The 16340-nt window shown below is 34.7% G+C and overlaps 1 protein-coding gene across 7 annotated transcripts in view; it reads right to left on the bottom strand.

Annotated features, from left to right (window-relative positions):
• SOX6 (SRY-box transcription factor 6) overlaps positions 1–16340 on the bottom strand; it is a gene marked incomplete at its 3' end in the record, with an annotated part of 516843 nt that overhangs the window by 473247 nt on the left and 27256 nt on the right. For all 7 annotated transcript variants that reach the window (XM_079928497.1, XM_079928500.1, XM_079928502.1 and 4 more), the window contains exon 3: positions 15627–15772. The remainder of the gene's footprint in view (positions 1–15626; positions 15773–16340) is intronic.

Here is a 16340-nt window from a genome sequence, read left to right as displayed (position 1 = left end):
AGAGACACAGGGAGAATACCACAGGATGATAAAGGCAGAAATTGGAGTCATCTTTAGCAACCTGTATAGTCTACGGTCTAAGCTAGAACAACTGAGTCTTTTCTCCCCAGTTTCCAGCGAAAAGAAGCCCACTTTTTCCATTAGTCTAGTATAACGAAAAGCTAAGACAGAGAAGTCTTGAGTATGTTCATTCCTGTCCATAATCTAAATCTGACAGCAGCCCCAGTAGATTGATGGAAAGAATAAAATTCTTTCTAGCAGCTGAATGGTCAGCAAAAAATATGGGTATTATTAGTGCTATTTATCATAATAATTATTTACTACCATTCCCATTTCTCTTATGTAAGTTAAAATTTAAAGAGAATGTAATAGATACAAAAATAAACAGAGAGCCTTGATTACAGCCACTCCAAACACAATTCTACTTCTTTTATTTAAGTTTAATTGTATTTCTATCTTCTATTTTAAGTAGGATCTCACGCACTCATTTTTCTTGTTAATTATAACAATAAATGTCCAATATATAATGGTATTTATCAACAGCTTACTGAAACAAAGGAACTGTATCAGGGCTGACACAAATGATTGACCCTGATTAGAGAAATGATAGCTAGTTTTATAATAAAGATTACAGATTAAGGACCAAGTATCAGAAAGTTCTTTTTTGCTATTCCTTTAAAAAATACTACATAGACCCTCTATGAATAAGTCCAAATGATCCAAATAAGTAAGTCACACACCTCTCATGGCCAACAGTACCAAAAAATGGCTTTAATCCTTTATTTATCAAGGTATAGCTACTTCCTTCCAGGCGGAGTTCAGAATTTGAGATTCCTATTCCATAAATTTTATTCACAAACTGACTTTTCATGCTATCACTCCCCATATTATAAGTTGAATTTTCACAACTGAAATTTACGGCAGACTAGCAGAGTGTATAGTAGTCTTTTCACAGCAAGATTGTCCCAATAATTCCTACATTATGTAATTTCAGTTAAAGCTGCTAACCACAGGCTATAATTAAGTTAACATTCAAGACTTTACTACACTTCTCTATGAAGTGTAAACACAAACTGGTGTTTCTGAAGTGTGTGGATTCTCTTTCATTCATACAGTTGAACTATCCATGGCACACTTTAAGTTCCATACATAGACACCAAGCACTGAAGGAAACAGGAAACATTATGTTAACATGACTATAGTATTGATGAATAAAAAAACATAACCCCAAGGCTAAGCTGCCAAATAAGTAGTGAATTAATTTCTGTAAAGTACTCCAATATCACAAAGGTGTGTTGAAAGGTGTCTGCTCATGTTTCAAATTAAACGCACTGCTGGTCAGCATTAGCACCCCAGCTTTGAACACCAGCCACTTGCCTATAACACTTCAGGGGCTAGGAAAAACGGATTTGCCGTTCACACTGGAATAATTAGAACATGTCAGGAAGAATTAATTTCCTCATTTTTCAAAAGGATACACAGAAATTACCATGTTATTATATGACAGGGTCCCTTGGAGAATTATATTAAATTTAATTTCTAGCGCAGCCCACACAACAAATTAAAGTCATAAATAAGATGGAAAGAAGCGGGACGCAGAGCATATGTTTATGGCAATGAGTGAAGCCAAGGGACCAGAAACAACTATCTTCATTTCATTTTATTTAAATCAGCCAGACACTGTGTATCTGAATGACAGCACTTGTTAATGGTGCTGAGATTATAGGCTCCTTAATTTTAGAAAACAGAAGCAGTCAGTCAATGTCTGAAATAGTACATTTCTTACAATGCAAAAATTAGTATAAATTTACTTCCCTTTCAAGTCCATTTCTTTTTGCCCTGCAGCAAGTTTAACGGAGATAAACTTATTTTTAATAATACTGTTTCTCTATTTGTCTTTTCTTTAGGTAATTTTCTTGGGCAGAAAAAATGAGAAAAGTAAAACAGAAGAGTCACCAGGATAAGTGAAATTTACAAACATTGTCCAAAATACAAGCTTCCTGCTCCATACTGTAAATACAGCTACCAATTCAGAGCTGAGAGGCAAATGTCTCTAAAGAAAACTTTGTTTTTCATATTAAATTAAAAATGTCTTTCTTACACTGCCTATCAAATTGGAGTGAAACTGCTAAGGATATTGTTCAAACACTCTAAAAGCACTAGACTTTTTAGCTATTCATTAAGCCCAAATATGCGTATGGAACAGAAAGGATTATAGAGCCCACTAATAATAGAGCCACTACTCATGGCCAGAGACCTCTCTGCTACCTACTGCTCCTGCTTAAGAATCTTTCCTCAAGTATCACCTCTCTCCCGCTTCCACCTCAGCTCACCATGGGCAGTCAAGAAAAGATTCTCACTATGGTCATATCTTCCACTCTGAAATCAGCCTAAGCCCAGTATACAAACATTAATAAAACTTTAATAAATGTATTATAAAATATTAATGATATTATTGATTCCCTCCCTTCTCCCTGAACATATGTACACTTTTATTTGTTATTTAAGTTATGGGTAAAATAACCAGACTAGAAGGAAGTACATATGACTCTCTTAATTTTTTCCTGTATGCTATAAAAAAGACTCAAGGTGGCCTATAGAAATTTATTTTCTTGCATTGAGAAGTCAGCACCTTCTCTAACATTTAAGGCTGGCATTTTAGACCTATCAGAAATCCAAATGCTTTAGACACCAATCATCAAAACAATTTATACTGTGTTATTTACCCATTCAAAATTTCTTTAAAATAATAACTATATTGTCTTTCAACATAAAATATGCTCCATGTATAGCAAATGCAAAAAAAAATTATGGAGTGATGTTTAGAAAACTATTTAGAATTACTAAATCAAAAGCAATGAAAACACTGCCACAAGAGTCATTGATAATTTAGCTAATTTTTATCTCCTTCCAACATAGATTTAATCTCCACATATTCACCTACAGATTCTAAATCATAAATGTTAAGATTACTCATAGGCCCAGAAACATGTTGGCATTTTATCGTGCTTAATAACTGCAGACATTCTTAAGGTGAAAAAGGAGTTTGTACACTTTAAGAAATGACTGTCATGAAACTGAGCACTCCCTTGGGTGCAACAAACTTTAAATAATTTGTGAATCAATTAACTGGCGACTCTCTTCATAACACAGATTTCACACTCCCAGGTCACTGCATTATCAGCCTGATACGAATCATAACATTTTGGAGAAAAGTTCGTAATTGAAATCATTAATTAATTTAACAGGACTTTTAGTTATGCATTGCATTAAACAGCTGTAAAGGAGCAGAGATTAATTAGTTGTTTCTCTGACAATTTTCACTGCTGCTATTACTTGGTGGAAAACTTTTCAACTTGTAAAGCACATCATGCTCTCTAAAATCTGGCTGTGACCTACCGAAGCAATTTAAAGTTAAAAGAACTATAATTTCTCTAAAACGAAGCCTGGAACCTCTGAGATGTTTCTCTGGAAGAAAAAAAAAATTTTTTTTAATGACAAACATTGTAAAGCCTGACCTTCTCCTTATGTGAAAATGAAACCCACATCTAGAATAAAGTCATAAAAGTGTACATCACAAGTAGCTCACAGAAATGGGGAAAACAAAAATATACCCAGCTAACATTTTCCTGAAGCTAGAGAGATGATACGCATTCACATGTTTTGCATATTCTTTTTCTCTTAAAAATAGAAATAAAAACTATTAACCATAAATAAAGTGTATTTATGTTACCACTCAGTGCTTTTACTTCTTAGGATTTAGAACTATTTGACTGACCTATAAGTTGCCTAGCAAATTAACTGGCTGATAAAGTATAGGTAAGTTCAAAAAGCAACTCAAAAAGGACTACCTTAAGGAAAGGTGACTAGCAATTTTTTCAATACATCATTCCAAACTGCTTTTGTATCATATCACACTCTGCACAACTTCATCACTTTAATAGCTTAACATCTCCTTTGCTATATAAAAGGCACTAAAAGGTATATCATGGAGATTCTAATAAAATGGGTAACTTCCTAGAAAAATGCCCATCTTACTGAAATTAATTAGTTGAAATAAAACATTTTCCACGTTATATCAGGAAATAATCAACTGCGTCACCAAAAACTCTTATTTTCAACCTAATCCCTTTCCCTATCCCTTCTGCCCCAAATGTGGCAATGATATTGAACTCTTACAATTATTAAAATATATCAGGCCCTTTCAACATCTAGGTGCTTTTACAAATGCTATGCCCTCAGCTTACAATATTCTTTCTATCTCCACATCCCCTCTAAGTAACTCCCTATTATGCCTTTAAGAAGCAGCTCAAATGTTAGCCTACTCAAAGAAGCCTTCCCCCAACTCTCCCTGGCAAATTTCAAATTTTTGTGTATCTTATTTCATTTATATCTCAATTCTAAATCTAATATGTTATTATAATTTCTCTTTTTACCTGTCTCTCCATTAGATTTTTAAGCTACTTAACGGCTGGGCTTTAGTATGCTATTCACATTTAAATCTCAAACATATCTATCTGGGACATAGTAAGCCCTCAGTAAATGTCTGTTGATTAAACAAAGAATGAATAAATGAAAATGCACATATTTATTTCCACATTTCATTTCAATAATATTTATTGAGCATCTGTTATAAATCAACCACAGTGCTAGATGCTTGATGAAATCTCCACAAATTTTTTAAGTTAAAAAAAAGATAGCTCCTCTATATTTTTAAACATGTAACCTCATCTATTTTTTTAGTATTTTGTTTAAAAATTGGTAATTATTATCTAATGAAACTTGGAGTGGGACAGCAAGAAGTAGAAACTTTAGGATTTTAGGATATCTTTTGTCATCAAAGACCCTTTGCCTCAAAAGATCCCTTTCCCAAGAGTCAAATTAAATGAACATGTTAAAAATAGTTGATGCCGGCGCAGTGGTTGAGAGTCTGCCTGCCGATGCAGGGGACACGGGTTCGTGCCCCGGTCCAGGAGGATACCACATGCCGCGGAGTGCATGGGCCCGTGAGCCATGGCCGCTGAGCCTGCGCGTCCGGAGCCTGTGCTCCGCAACGGGAGAGGCCACAACAGTGAGAGGCCCGCGTACCGCAAAAAAAAAAAAAAAAAAAAAAAAAATCCATTTATTTTAGTTAATTTAAAAGATACTTGAACAGTGGTGCTTTAGGGAGGTGATATCTTGACAGCATTTACATGATCCTAAGGTCCAGAAGAATCTTGAATCAAGAATAGAATCCATGTCTAAAGATATATAAGCTTGGATTCTACCTAAAAATTCAAGTTAAAATATATAAACAAGACAAGAGTAACATTTTACCTATTACTTTAGATTCAATAAATCAGAGAAACTGTAACATACAATCCACCAACTCTGAAAATTCTGACCCAACTAATAGTGAATTGTTGCTCTCCTTTGTCTCAGATCTTATCTGAATATATATATGCTTTACTTCTTGTTCTGCATCTCACTCTACCAACACACTCAAAATTACCCCATGATTTGTATATTTGTGTGTTTGCCCAACACAGTTGCAGCCCGTGTCTGTGAGTGTTTTTACATCTTTATTCACAAACCAAATCTGTCTACTCACAGCAGCATTTTAGAGTTTTATCAACATATCTCAATCATGTATCTATTACCGATCATGCTCTTATTACACTCTACCATCACTGAAAGTACTCCTTCTTAACTTCCTCTGGACTTCAAAGAATGTTTTTGTTGTAGTATCTTTGAATCCAAGTTCCTCTTATACCACTTTGTCTGAGTACCCTTGAGGAGGCTAGTTTTAGATTCCTGACCTTGAGTTCAATGAGGCTTAGATCTAGCACACCTGCCTGCTTTCAAATTCTCCTCTGGGATAGCATCACATAGCAATTACATATTGAAGAAGTCCATCTCCTTGTATAAAAGTGTGTCTGCAAAGGTTCATTTTTAGTTAGTGTGGCAGAAGTATCTGGGTCAATGCCAATTTTCAGGTTTTGCCAATCTTTGATTTTTCTCTTTAATGATCATACAATGACCATAGACACATCTTACTCCCAAGAAGATATGAAGTAGGAAGCAACATTTCAACAGTTTCCAAAAATAAGACAAAAGATTTCTTCTGAAAGTGTATGTTTGGTTTATGGGAGAAAGAGAGAGATGCAAGTAGGTAGAAAGGATGTTATTTTTCTAGATTACCAATTTAATAAACAGAAACAAGGTCCATTTGCACCTTACCTAGAAGATTCACAAATCTAAGAGAATGAAGTTGATAATGGAGATTATAAGGATTGTATGTAAGAATGAAAAATGAAAGAAGGGGCAGAGGAGATGAGAAGGTAGAGAGGAGAGTAGCAGGGACAGAGAGGAAAGTCACAGGAGAGAAGAGAAGGAAGATAGCAGAGAAGAGAAAGAGAGAATGGAGGAAAGAGGGAAACTGTCTAGTACTAAACCTAGGAATGTGGCAGGGGTTGGGGACAGGGAAGAAAAGGTCATAAAAACCAAAAGTACCCACTATTTTTTTTCTAAAATATTTCCCCTTTCACAGAGATTGAAAAAATGAGGTAAGTCAATTGTCCTCAAAAATACTAATTCTTATTTGACTTAATTAGTTTCATGGAACCGATAGCCCCACACCTTGCTTAAGAATTTCAATGGTCACATTTCTGCATAGTCAAAGTGATCCCAAACAATTTATCCAATGTATTACACATATAAACAAGTTTTTCTTCAAAACCAGGCATGATGGTCATTTTTTCCTCCGTTTTTCTGTCCAACAAACATAGTTATTTATTATAGAAAACGAAAGGAAAATTCCACTCTTCATTCGTGTTTGAGTTCCTCTGGCTTGCTAAAATATCCTGGCCTGTAGCATAAGACGTAATTCCATGTATATCTATTTCTTTTTTCCTTAAAAAGAAGACTTTTACAAGATTCAATTATATAAGATTTAAATAGAACAGCAAGTTTTTATATCCATGGCTCTGGAGAGGTGCGCTTTTTTTCTTTCTTCTGTCCTTTCTATTTTTCTTTACAGAGTGAAAATTATTTTATCAAGAAGTTTCAATTTACATTATTAAAAATATGTGGTGACCATCATCACAAGTCTGCTTTTCTTTATGATATATATATACTCTTCACAAAAGTACTTAACTTTTTTTAGAGCTAAAATTAAGAACGTATTAGAGTTGAGGGAAAAAGCATGGTCATGAAGACAAACAATCTCAATTTTGAAATCAAACTCTATCATTCTGTTACTCAAGAAAGTTGACAGAACACTCTGAGTCTCAATTTCATCAACTATAAAAATGGGTGTAATAACAGTTTCTACCTCACAGGGTAATGAGGATGATTAAATAATAAAATTCTCATGACAAATATATATAAAGCATTAACACAACATCTGGCACAATTAAGCACTTAGAACATGGTGTTATTAACAGGCTATATATGCCACTAGTGGAGTACAAAATTTATCTTTCTAATGATAAACAGGCAATGGAATTAGTATCTTGTGTAGGAGACTCAGGTGAAGATGCAGGTCTACAATGGTAGACCTGTACATCAACTATGCTTCAATTAAAAAAAAAAAAATCTTAGACCAAAGAACATGCAGATCAAGACTTTTTTAAAAAGTGCTTACTTCAATGCAATATTTTTCAAACTATGGATTGAATGAGTTATAAAGTCAATTTTCTGAGTATGAATCAGCATTTTTTATTAAAAAGGAGAGAAGGGAACTGAAGAGAGAGGAAGCAAAGAAAAAGAGGCAAGGATAGGGAAGAAAAGAGAAAATAAAACACATTGCACATATTAAGGATAAGTATTGTTCATGTAAACTTTTTACTTTGGTTATATTAGATTGCATACTGGGTCAGATTAGAAATTTACTTCTTACTCTGAATCACAGTCAAAAAAGTTTAAAAGCCTGCTAACTTAATGGAAACTAGGACATGTGAATCCATGAGCTTTTGTATAACAGGAAAAGGGCCAACCAACCACCTTGCTCATTCAAAGGTTTCTCTAATTCATGCAGTGTAGCAATTGAAGCCATCTAGTGCCCTTCTGGGTATCTTGTGATATCTCCTTATTTGAAATACTATAGACAGAAGTAGCTACCTACCAGAGATTATCCAAGGGCAAGAGAGTAAGATTATGTGGCTTCTGGATAACCAGTCTAGCTCTAGGATCATGAAGCACGCAATGATGTAAAATGAAAAAAAGTTAGTAAAATTAAAGGATTTAAGATATGTTTCACATTCAATAAATTCAGGCACTTACGAATAAAAGATCGAGGAAATGACTCTTCTCCTAAAAATCTGATGGATCTGTAGAATAACTGGACAGCACAGTGCCACCCAGTACGCTTTACTTAAATAAACTCAGTAATATTTATCTCTCCTTTTGCAAGATATATAGGGTATGTGTGGGTTTTGGGTGGCAGGAAGGGAGAGAAGTGTTCAAGAGGAAGGTGCATATAAGTGGTTGTGTTCACTTCAGTCTTATTCCAAACCAAACCAGTATGGTGGTCAGCTGTCAGCCAAAGAGAACAGGGGCAGGAACAGAGCCAATCAAGCGGTGTTAAGTAACCCAGTCATTCCATAGAAATCTGTACAGCTCTTGTTCTCTGGCAATACAGCTGGCAACAGCACAGCAGTAATTTGAGGGGTTTTCTATAGGGTGCTTATGAATTTGATTTCACTGTTGGCTTCTTGCCATTGCAACCTATACACTGGGTAGCTCTGTTTGTGAGTTACCCAACTATGTGCTTGGATGATAAAGGATCAGATTTTTCACTTAGTAGGCATGAAGTCAGCTGAGTTTTCACTTTGCCAAATGTGTCTTTTTTTTTTTTTTCAAACTTCCCAGGTTAAGAAAAATACATGGCTTGTATTGCCAAGCACTTTCCCCCTACACTTTGAGCCATGTATTTCTTTGGGAAACTAAATTCTATTTTACCCATAATTCATCAAACTGTTTTCTCTGACAACTTAAATCTTTAGAGCCTTTTAACATACCACTTCTCTCATTTTCTCCCCACTACTCTCCTTTTTTCATACTTTCCCCTTGGCAATCAAAAAATACATATAGTTTGCCAGATTTGAAGTAAAAGGGGTGAATATAATTCAACTGCTGAGATTCAAGATGATGTTTTACATGTGACCAAATAAACTTTCCATTACCTATTTGCACTTTCATATGACTTCCTTCAGATACTCTCAAAGGACATATGTAGTTAAACAGTAATGTTATGTAAACAGTTGCCAGTGCATGGCAAATTCAGGTTTTGCTTTTGGGAACTTTTTGGAATTTCTTTTTCCAAATATTTTCGATCTCCAGTTGGCTGAATCCGCGGATGCAGAATCCTCGGATAAGGTGAGCCACTTGTATTTAATTTTGAGTCAACCTCAGCTGCATATATCACTGCATCTTACATAAATCTAATTAATAATACAGTCCCAAACTGTTCTGATATTAGAAACTGAACTACTATCATCAGTGCTACCATTTAAAAACCAAAAGCCAAACTTATGGGAGTGGGGTGGGGGAGAAAGTAGAAGATATACAATGAAAATACTTGGAATATACTGTAAAGCATAGTAAATGGGCAGAGTATTGATCTTCTCCACCCTTTTGGCTCATCAGTGTAAAATTAGGAAATGCTCTTTCTTCATTCTCAAAATATATAAACCTCCAGTAGGATGCCCTTTATTTGTAAACAGATATACATCTTCATGCCAGGGTCATCCATTCCCTCTTACTTCAGCCAGAATACCCAGTTACTTTCTTTCCATAGCTAGGGACAACAGGAGGTCCTCCCAAATTCCATTTCAAGGAGTGTTTCATTTCCACTATTGTGCACTGGCAGAGCAGAAGTAGGAAATGTCAAATGCCACCATCAAAAATTGGTCAAAGGAATGTTATTGAGGTTAGATTTCAAAATGAGATTTCATACCAAAACCACGCAACAGGCAGTAGTTAGCTACTATAGTACTCTCAATAGTATAATTCAGCCATATTATAAGGTTAAATGGGTTTCAGTAGGTTGCACAAGTAATCAAATCACCATCTATAATGTATTTTCTATAAAAATATCCATTCCAAATTCCAAACAACAAACTTTCTGAACTTCTCCCGTTAGTTAGTTGGAAATTGCCTACAAATACATCCCTGTGTATACTTCAAAGAAGTCTTTTTGTGATATAGATTTAAAAATACTAAAAAACAGGTAACTGACTATTAGCCTTTTTTAAGTAGGTCATATGCTTTACAAAAGGGTAAGCCCAAATTTGAAAAAGCAAGAATTCAATGTGAAAGTTACAAATTACTTCCTCATTTACTATATATGAAGTCTGGGATCTTCAAATACAGTACTTGGAAGTATGCACGAAAAATTATTATTAGTGGCTATAACACATTGTTAATATGATGACAACAAGAGTTGCAATCATGCCAATCCTATGAATTAGAGGTAATGGGGAAAATACAGACAGTTTCTAAAACTGCATGTATTATTATGTTCTCCTGAATATAAGTGATGCAGATGCTGCCTAAAAAAGTACACAAAGTTTCTAAGCTAAGGGCACTAGGAAAGTAACACAACTTCAAGTCAACCCATTCTCATAAAAATTTGAGAGAAATAACTTAATCATATGTATAACTCAATACCTTCTTTTCATATATGAGCAAGGCTGTGTGGATCCATAAAAATGTCATCTGAGCAGAGCTTTGAACATCTAGCATCAGAACTTATTATAAAGCCACCAAATGTACTGTACTGATATGCCTAAATGATCTTCTAATAAAAGCCAATTTCAAATGAGTAAGAAAAACAAGCCTACTATAAAAAAGCAAGCAATGTTCATAGACAAAACCTGGATTCAAAGGAAAGATGGGTGGGCATAAATTATGTAAGTGTTTATAGGAAACAACACATGGATTTTTTGGTAAAAATTAGAATGGAATTTCATTTGTTTAAGAAACTGGGGGGAGGGAGGAGAGAGGGAGATATTAGGCTTTCTCCTGAGGTAGCGCAAAGCATAACTGAATACATCATTGCTCTCTTACATTTAACATAAATAAGATATTGAGACTTGCAGTAAGAAGTCAGAAGCATTGCCTGTAACCAACTGCACTGTGACATTCTAATTCATCTGCTGAGCCTGAAGTTCCACTGCAGTTGAAGACTTTGATGACTCAGGACTTCCAAACCCTCCCCGTGAGCACGCTGCTAGTGGACACCACAATGCACAAGCTCCAAACTCATTCTTCACCCACCCCTCTCTGCCACCAGTAATCACTTTCTTTACCAGCATGCTGTCCTTCAGCCACAGAAGTTGTGCATTAAAATCAGAGCCTTGCTAACCATCTCTGTCAGTTCAGCTGGGTATGGAAGATCCACTCATTCAGTTGCACCCACTGGAGTAGTTCCTCATTCTGGGTACTGTGCATTCTAAACAACTGTGAGGTCTCCATGAAAGAAGCATGTTTAAGTGGTATGTCCTTGTTGTTTGTGACTGGGCAAAAGTGTCAGTGTATGTGTGTTTTGGGTAACATTGTGAAACATCTGAGGGTATAAGAGCTGCATGGAACTGAATTTATCATTTTCCTCTTGAAGTACATAATATAGACAAATAGCTACAGTTAATATATAGCATTTTATAAAATAAATCATTGTATTTGTGTAGAGGAATTTAACAGGACAATAGGGCAGGCCTCTTGCACATCAGTTGGGATGAGAGGGGCGAACACTGTGTTCTTTCTCTGCACCAAAACAAGTTAGAAAATAAATCTGTCTGGAAAAAATTATCTCAGGTTTTGCCAAGGGAAGGGGAGTTAGGGAAGTTTGAGGTTTCTTATCAAGAAAAACTGACAGCAAGCCTTCATATTAGACTGTATATGTCTATCCACTAAGATTTTACAGGAATGAGAAAAGTATTCTTACCAAGAAAGTTAAGTTCAAATGAAATGCTGTTTCTCAAGAATGATTCTAAAGAAGATGTGAAGTTTTCATCAGTGGTTCTAAGAAAACAATTTATAGTGCCTTAAGTGAAATAAGGGTAAATGGCATTTCATTGCAATGGGCTGCGATGGCCTATGTGACTTGAACAGTACAAATGAGATTTCCTGGGATTTTGTTTTCCCTTAGATAGGAAAACAGGAAGGAGGATTTTTACACAGTGATGAGGCATAAGGCAAGAAATGGACATATAAATAACCGTTAGCTAAGTGTAAAGGATCCCTGAAGAAAGGGAAGAAACCCAGGAGATGTGCACATCAAATAAATATGGAGAATATGGCTATATTTCAGCTCAAACCAATATTCCCTTTTCAGGAATCATCCCCTCTGGCTCACTGCTGACAATCCATAGATAGCATATGAGTGAGATAAGTTCATAAGATAAACAGGGATGTTCCACGGCAAATAAATTTGTTTCCACTGAGATAATTATTCTTACCATGTGTCACTGCTCTCATGGCATGAACAGGACAGGTGATGACATCCTATAAAATGCAATTTTTATTCCTATAAAAATATATCTCGATGTCAGCACTGAGATATATAACTCATTCAGCCCTCATGAATTTTTTTTGCTCTGAAGCTATGAGTGTGTTTTTGTTTTTATTGTTGTTCTTGTTTCTTGTCTTTTTTTAAAAAATGCTGTCATCAACTGTGCAATACTCTTAAGACACTAGGGGGAAAAAATGGGACTGTCATTACCTTAGGCTACCTGGTCCTATGTAAGGATTACATATGTTATTATGTGGGATAGCTGAATATAACTGTTTTACTTGAATTTTTATAAGGTTATCATCTGCATCATATAATCTCTATGCAATACCTGTATCCTCAAATCAAAGCACTCTCCCAAACCTCATGTCTTTTCAGACCTAACCTAGGCAACAACAAGAAATCACAAGCCTTTGTACCAACAAATAATTTTTCCAACTATAATTCATTAGTACCTTATTCCAAAAGCATATGAATACTTACAAGATGGTTAATCCTCATTAAAAACTAAGATTACATGACATAATTACATGTAAATAAGAAAAATGAATTAAACTCTTACCCTTTCCTATGTCGGGCACTAGTTGTGAATCATATATACAATTAGAGTTATATTGCTAAGCTAAAAATATTGGTAAAGATCTAAAAATGACAAACAGTGCCTTTTAAATTAATGTCTTATTAGTTGAGTGAAGTACACTGACAAAGAATAATTTATGCTTATTCAGACTGCACTCGACATCTTCAGGTGTTTCCAAATGAGCTCACAGAAGAGTGATTAAATGCATCTGATAACAAGCCACACATTGCTGAAATTACTTACCGCCTCATTTTATGATTAATTAAACATGTAGATTAAAGTTGCAAAAGAATTTAGATTAATGAGCAAGTTAAGTCTTGCTGATATAAGTGAACTGGGAATTGGATGCTCTGTGGAACTTTATAAACATGCATTTTGTAATGAATAAGACAAGGCTACATGCAGAATCGTGGCCACCAGGGCCTTTTGACGATGCAGTCTTTTTTAACATGGTTTGACAGCTTTCAAATAACATTCTTCTATAGGCTTTAAACTTTGTGCTTTGCTGTAAAACACAAGACTACATAACTCATGTACCAAGAGTACGATTATTTTCGAGCTCTCCAAGGTAATGACCCCCTGTAGCAGCAGCTGTTCAGAAAAAATTACAAGCTCAATTGTTACTATAATCAGAGATAGTTTTGTAGTTAAAAGCAGTTATGCAACTTGTAAAATTATATGACACCTCATCAGTACCTTCTCTTCAACACTCCTTCCTCCAAAAGTAAAACCATCCCCCAAAAGTCATAGCTTTCCAGAGGACTTATTAACAAAGTAGGGTGCTCAGTCATTCATAAAATATTCAAAACAATTTATTAGTGAGGTTTCTCCTAGGAAAGGTAATATTTAAATTTATGATGACTTATCAGCTCCAAGACTGTGTCAAAATATCTGCTGGGGTTTGCTGAGTATCCAAGTTTTCTCTTAAGATCAGCTTTACCTAATCGGAGTAGTTTAGACTGTGTCAAAAGCCAAGTTGGACTGTATGGTTTTCCAGGGCAAGAGAAATTCAGGTTGTTCACAAAGATGTAGTGCATTCTCCTTTGCAAGGGATACAGAAGTGGCAAGAAATTGAGCCAAAGTTACCAAACAAGCTTTTGGTTTAAAACCTATTCCATTTTTATTACGAAGTTTGTGGCACAATACCATTTATTACTACCATAGCATAATGAAAGCATTCCTGCAAATTCTTTGAATGGATCCAATCTGCTGTCTAAAATATATCTCTACTTCTTTTCTACTCTACTTATTTTCAGACCTTATGTATAATTCATTTCTTGGCAAAAGTGAGATTTTTATAGTGTAAAATTTTTTCCTTTTAATTCAGATTTTTTATACTCTAAAGAATTACCAAGAAAACTATGGAAATTTTTACATAAGGATGAAAAGGAGCTGCTTCATGACACAGATGGCAAATTATCATCATTAACCCCACATATTTATCATGTGGACATAATTGCCCATTTGAAGATGTGAATGAAAATATAATATTGAGACATAAGCCTGACTATATTGAAATTTATTAAAAGCTTATAAGCATCCAAAATAGTGTCCATTCGATTTGTTATTTCCTTCCAGTTTTAAGTCAAAGTGTTTCACCAGATAGCAACAAAGACCCAATGCAGCCAAAAATAAAATAAAAATAAATAAATAAATAAATGGCCCATTTTTAAAAAAAGCTTAATTTACAAGCTTTTTCCCCTTGTAATTCAACTTGACTATAATAGTTAGGATTTCCAGGTAGAAATATGGACCCAAATACTTCAAGGACCAAATAATATCCTTTTTCTTCACATGAAAATTAAAATTCTTCATTTATACCCTTTAAAAGAAGAAATCTTACAACAAAGTGGTTATATTAGCCTGAAAGAGGCTAGTTTAGAGATCTAAAAATAATTCTTTTGTGATCATAAAATGTATTGGGGTATGTGCGAGAAGGACATAGATGATTCAGACAGCTCAACAAGCCACCAAATTTTAAGGAGCAAGATCTTTCCACTTCAGTCATTGCCGTATTATTTCTAGGCCCCACATATTAAGAGGTGTGTCCTGGAGTTACTAATAATTAAATAAAATTGTGTCACTCCTGTGGCATTTTATTACAAAAAGATACATTTATTTCCCCACGAAAGCAATATTTGTAAAATAACTTTTAAGTCCTAAATACTGAATATACTTAGCTATTACATGTATTATTATTAGCATGTTTTAAATTTTATGACAAATGCTTTATATAGTTTACCTGCATAGATTATGTAAATTTACTGGTTATTTAAAGTTAAGAGTTACATGTTTAGCTGAAATACCAAAAAAGGTACTTCACTCTGAAACTATGAATAAATGGGCAATTTAAAATATCACAAATCAGCCATAATGCACTATAAGAATTCTTATGCATTATTTCATTAAATCAAGATGGTAATTTATTGTAAAGCGTTTTTTTAAATTTCACAGCACATAGTCATGTGGGCTATGAACCTTGCATTTCTAAGAAGTGACTAATATTTTCTTCATTTCATCTATAGTTTGAAAGAAAAGTATAAAAATACTCACCAGAAACTAATATTAGATGACTAAACTCATTTTCACATGTGATTGGGCCCAGGTTTGTCAAGATGAACTATGAATGCATTAATATCCACAATACTGCCAAATGCTGAATTATTAATATTGTCAGCTCCTTGGTTTCAGTTCATGCCCTGTTGAGGAGTTTTGTGAGATTCATCAAAACTCAGCCTCTCAACATGTTTACAAGTATCATGGAGGCAACACGTCTTAAATTAAAATAAGGTGACTTTCAACCAAGCAAACTGTCATCAAGGCCAGTCTAAGATTCATAAATGCAAAGAACCAGTCTATAGTGAAGACAGCAGATGAAGTCAGGTGCTACCACATGCCAGATCCTTGCCAACTCAGCACCCAGCAGTTGAGATACTAGGTAGATGACTAACGGTGGTTCTTCACTTGGCAGGATCAGCAGCATTATGCACTATACCTATGAGTTGTGTATGTCAATGCAAGTATTCAAGAACCAAAAACAGTGCTGAAAATTGGCTCCAAAACTGCTATGGCTTATCAATTTTTATTCTATTGACTATGCAAATTTTTCAGTTCTCTAAACCAAGGACAGAGTTACTTAACCGGAAGAGTCCTGAATTTTTCCTTCAGTGAAAAAAGTAAAAGATTACTCTGTTTTAGTTATGCTAGAACTCCTTTTAAAATCTCCATGTATCCAAAATATTTTTGTAAGTGCACATGAACAATGTT

This window comes from Stenella coeruleoalba (genome assembly GCF_951394435.1).
Source record: "Stenella coeruleoalba genome assembly, chromosome: 8".
Taxonomy (NCBI): domain Eukaryota; kingdom Metazoa; phylum Chordata; class Mammalia; order Artiodactyla; family Delphinidae; genus Stenella; species Stenella coeruleoalba.
Note: the sequence above shows the minus strand (reverse complement) of the source record. Positions and strands in the feature narration are given on the sequence as shown.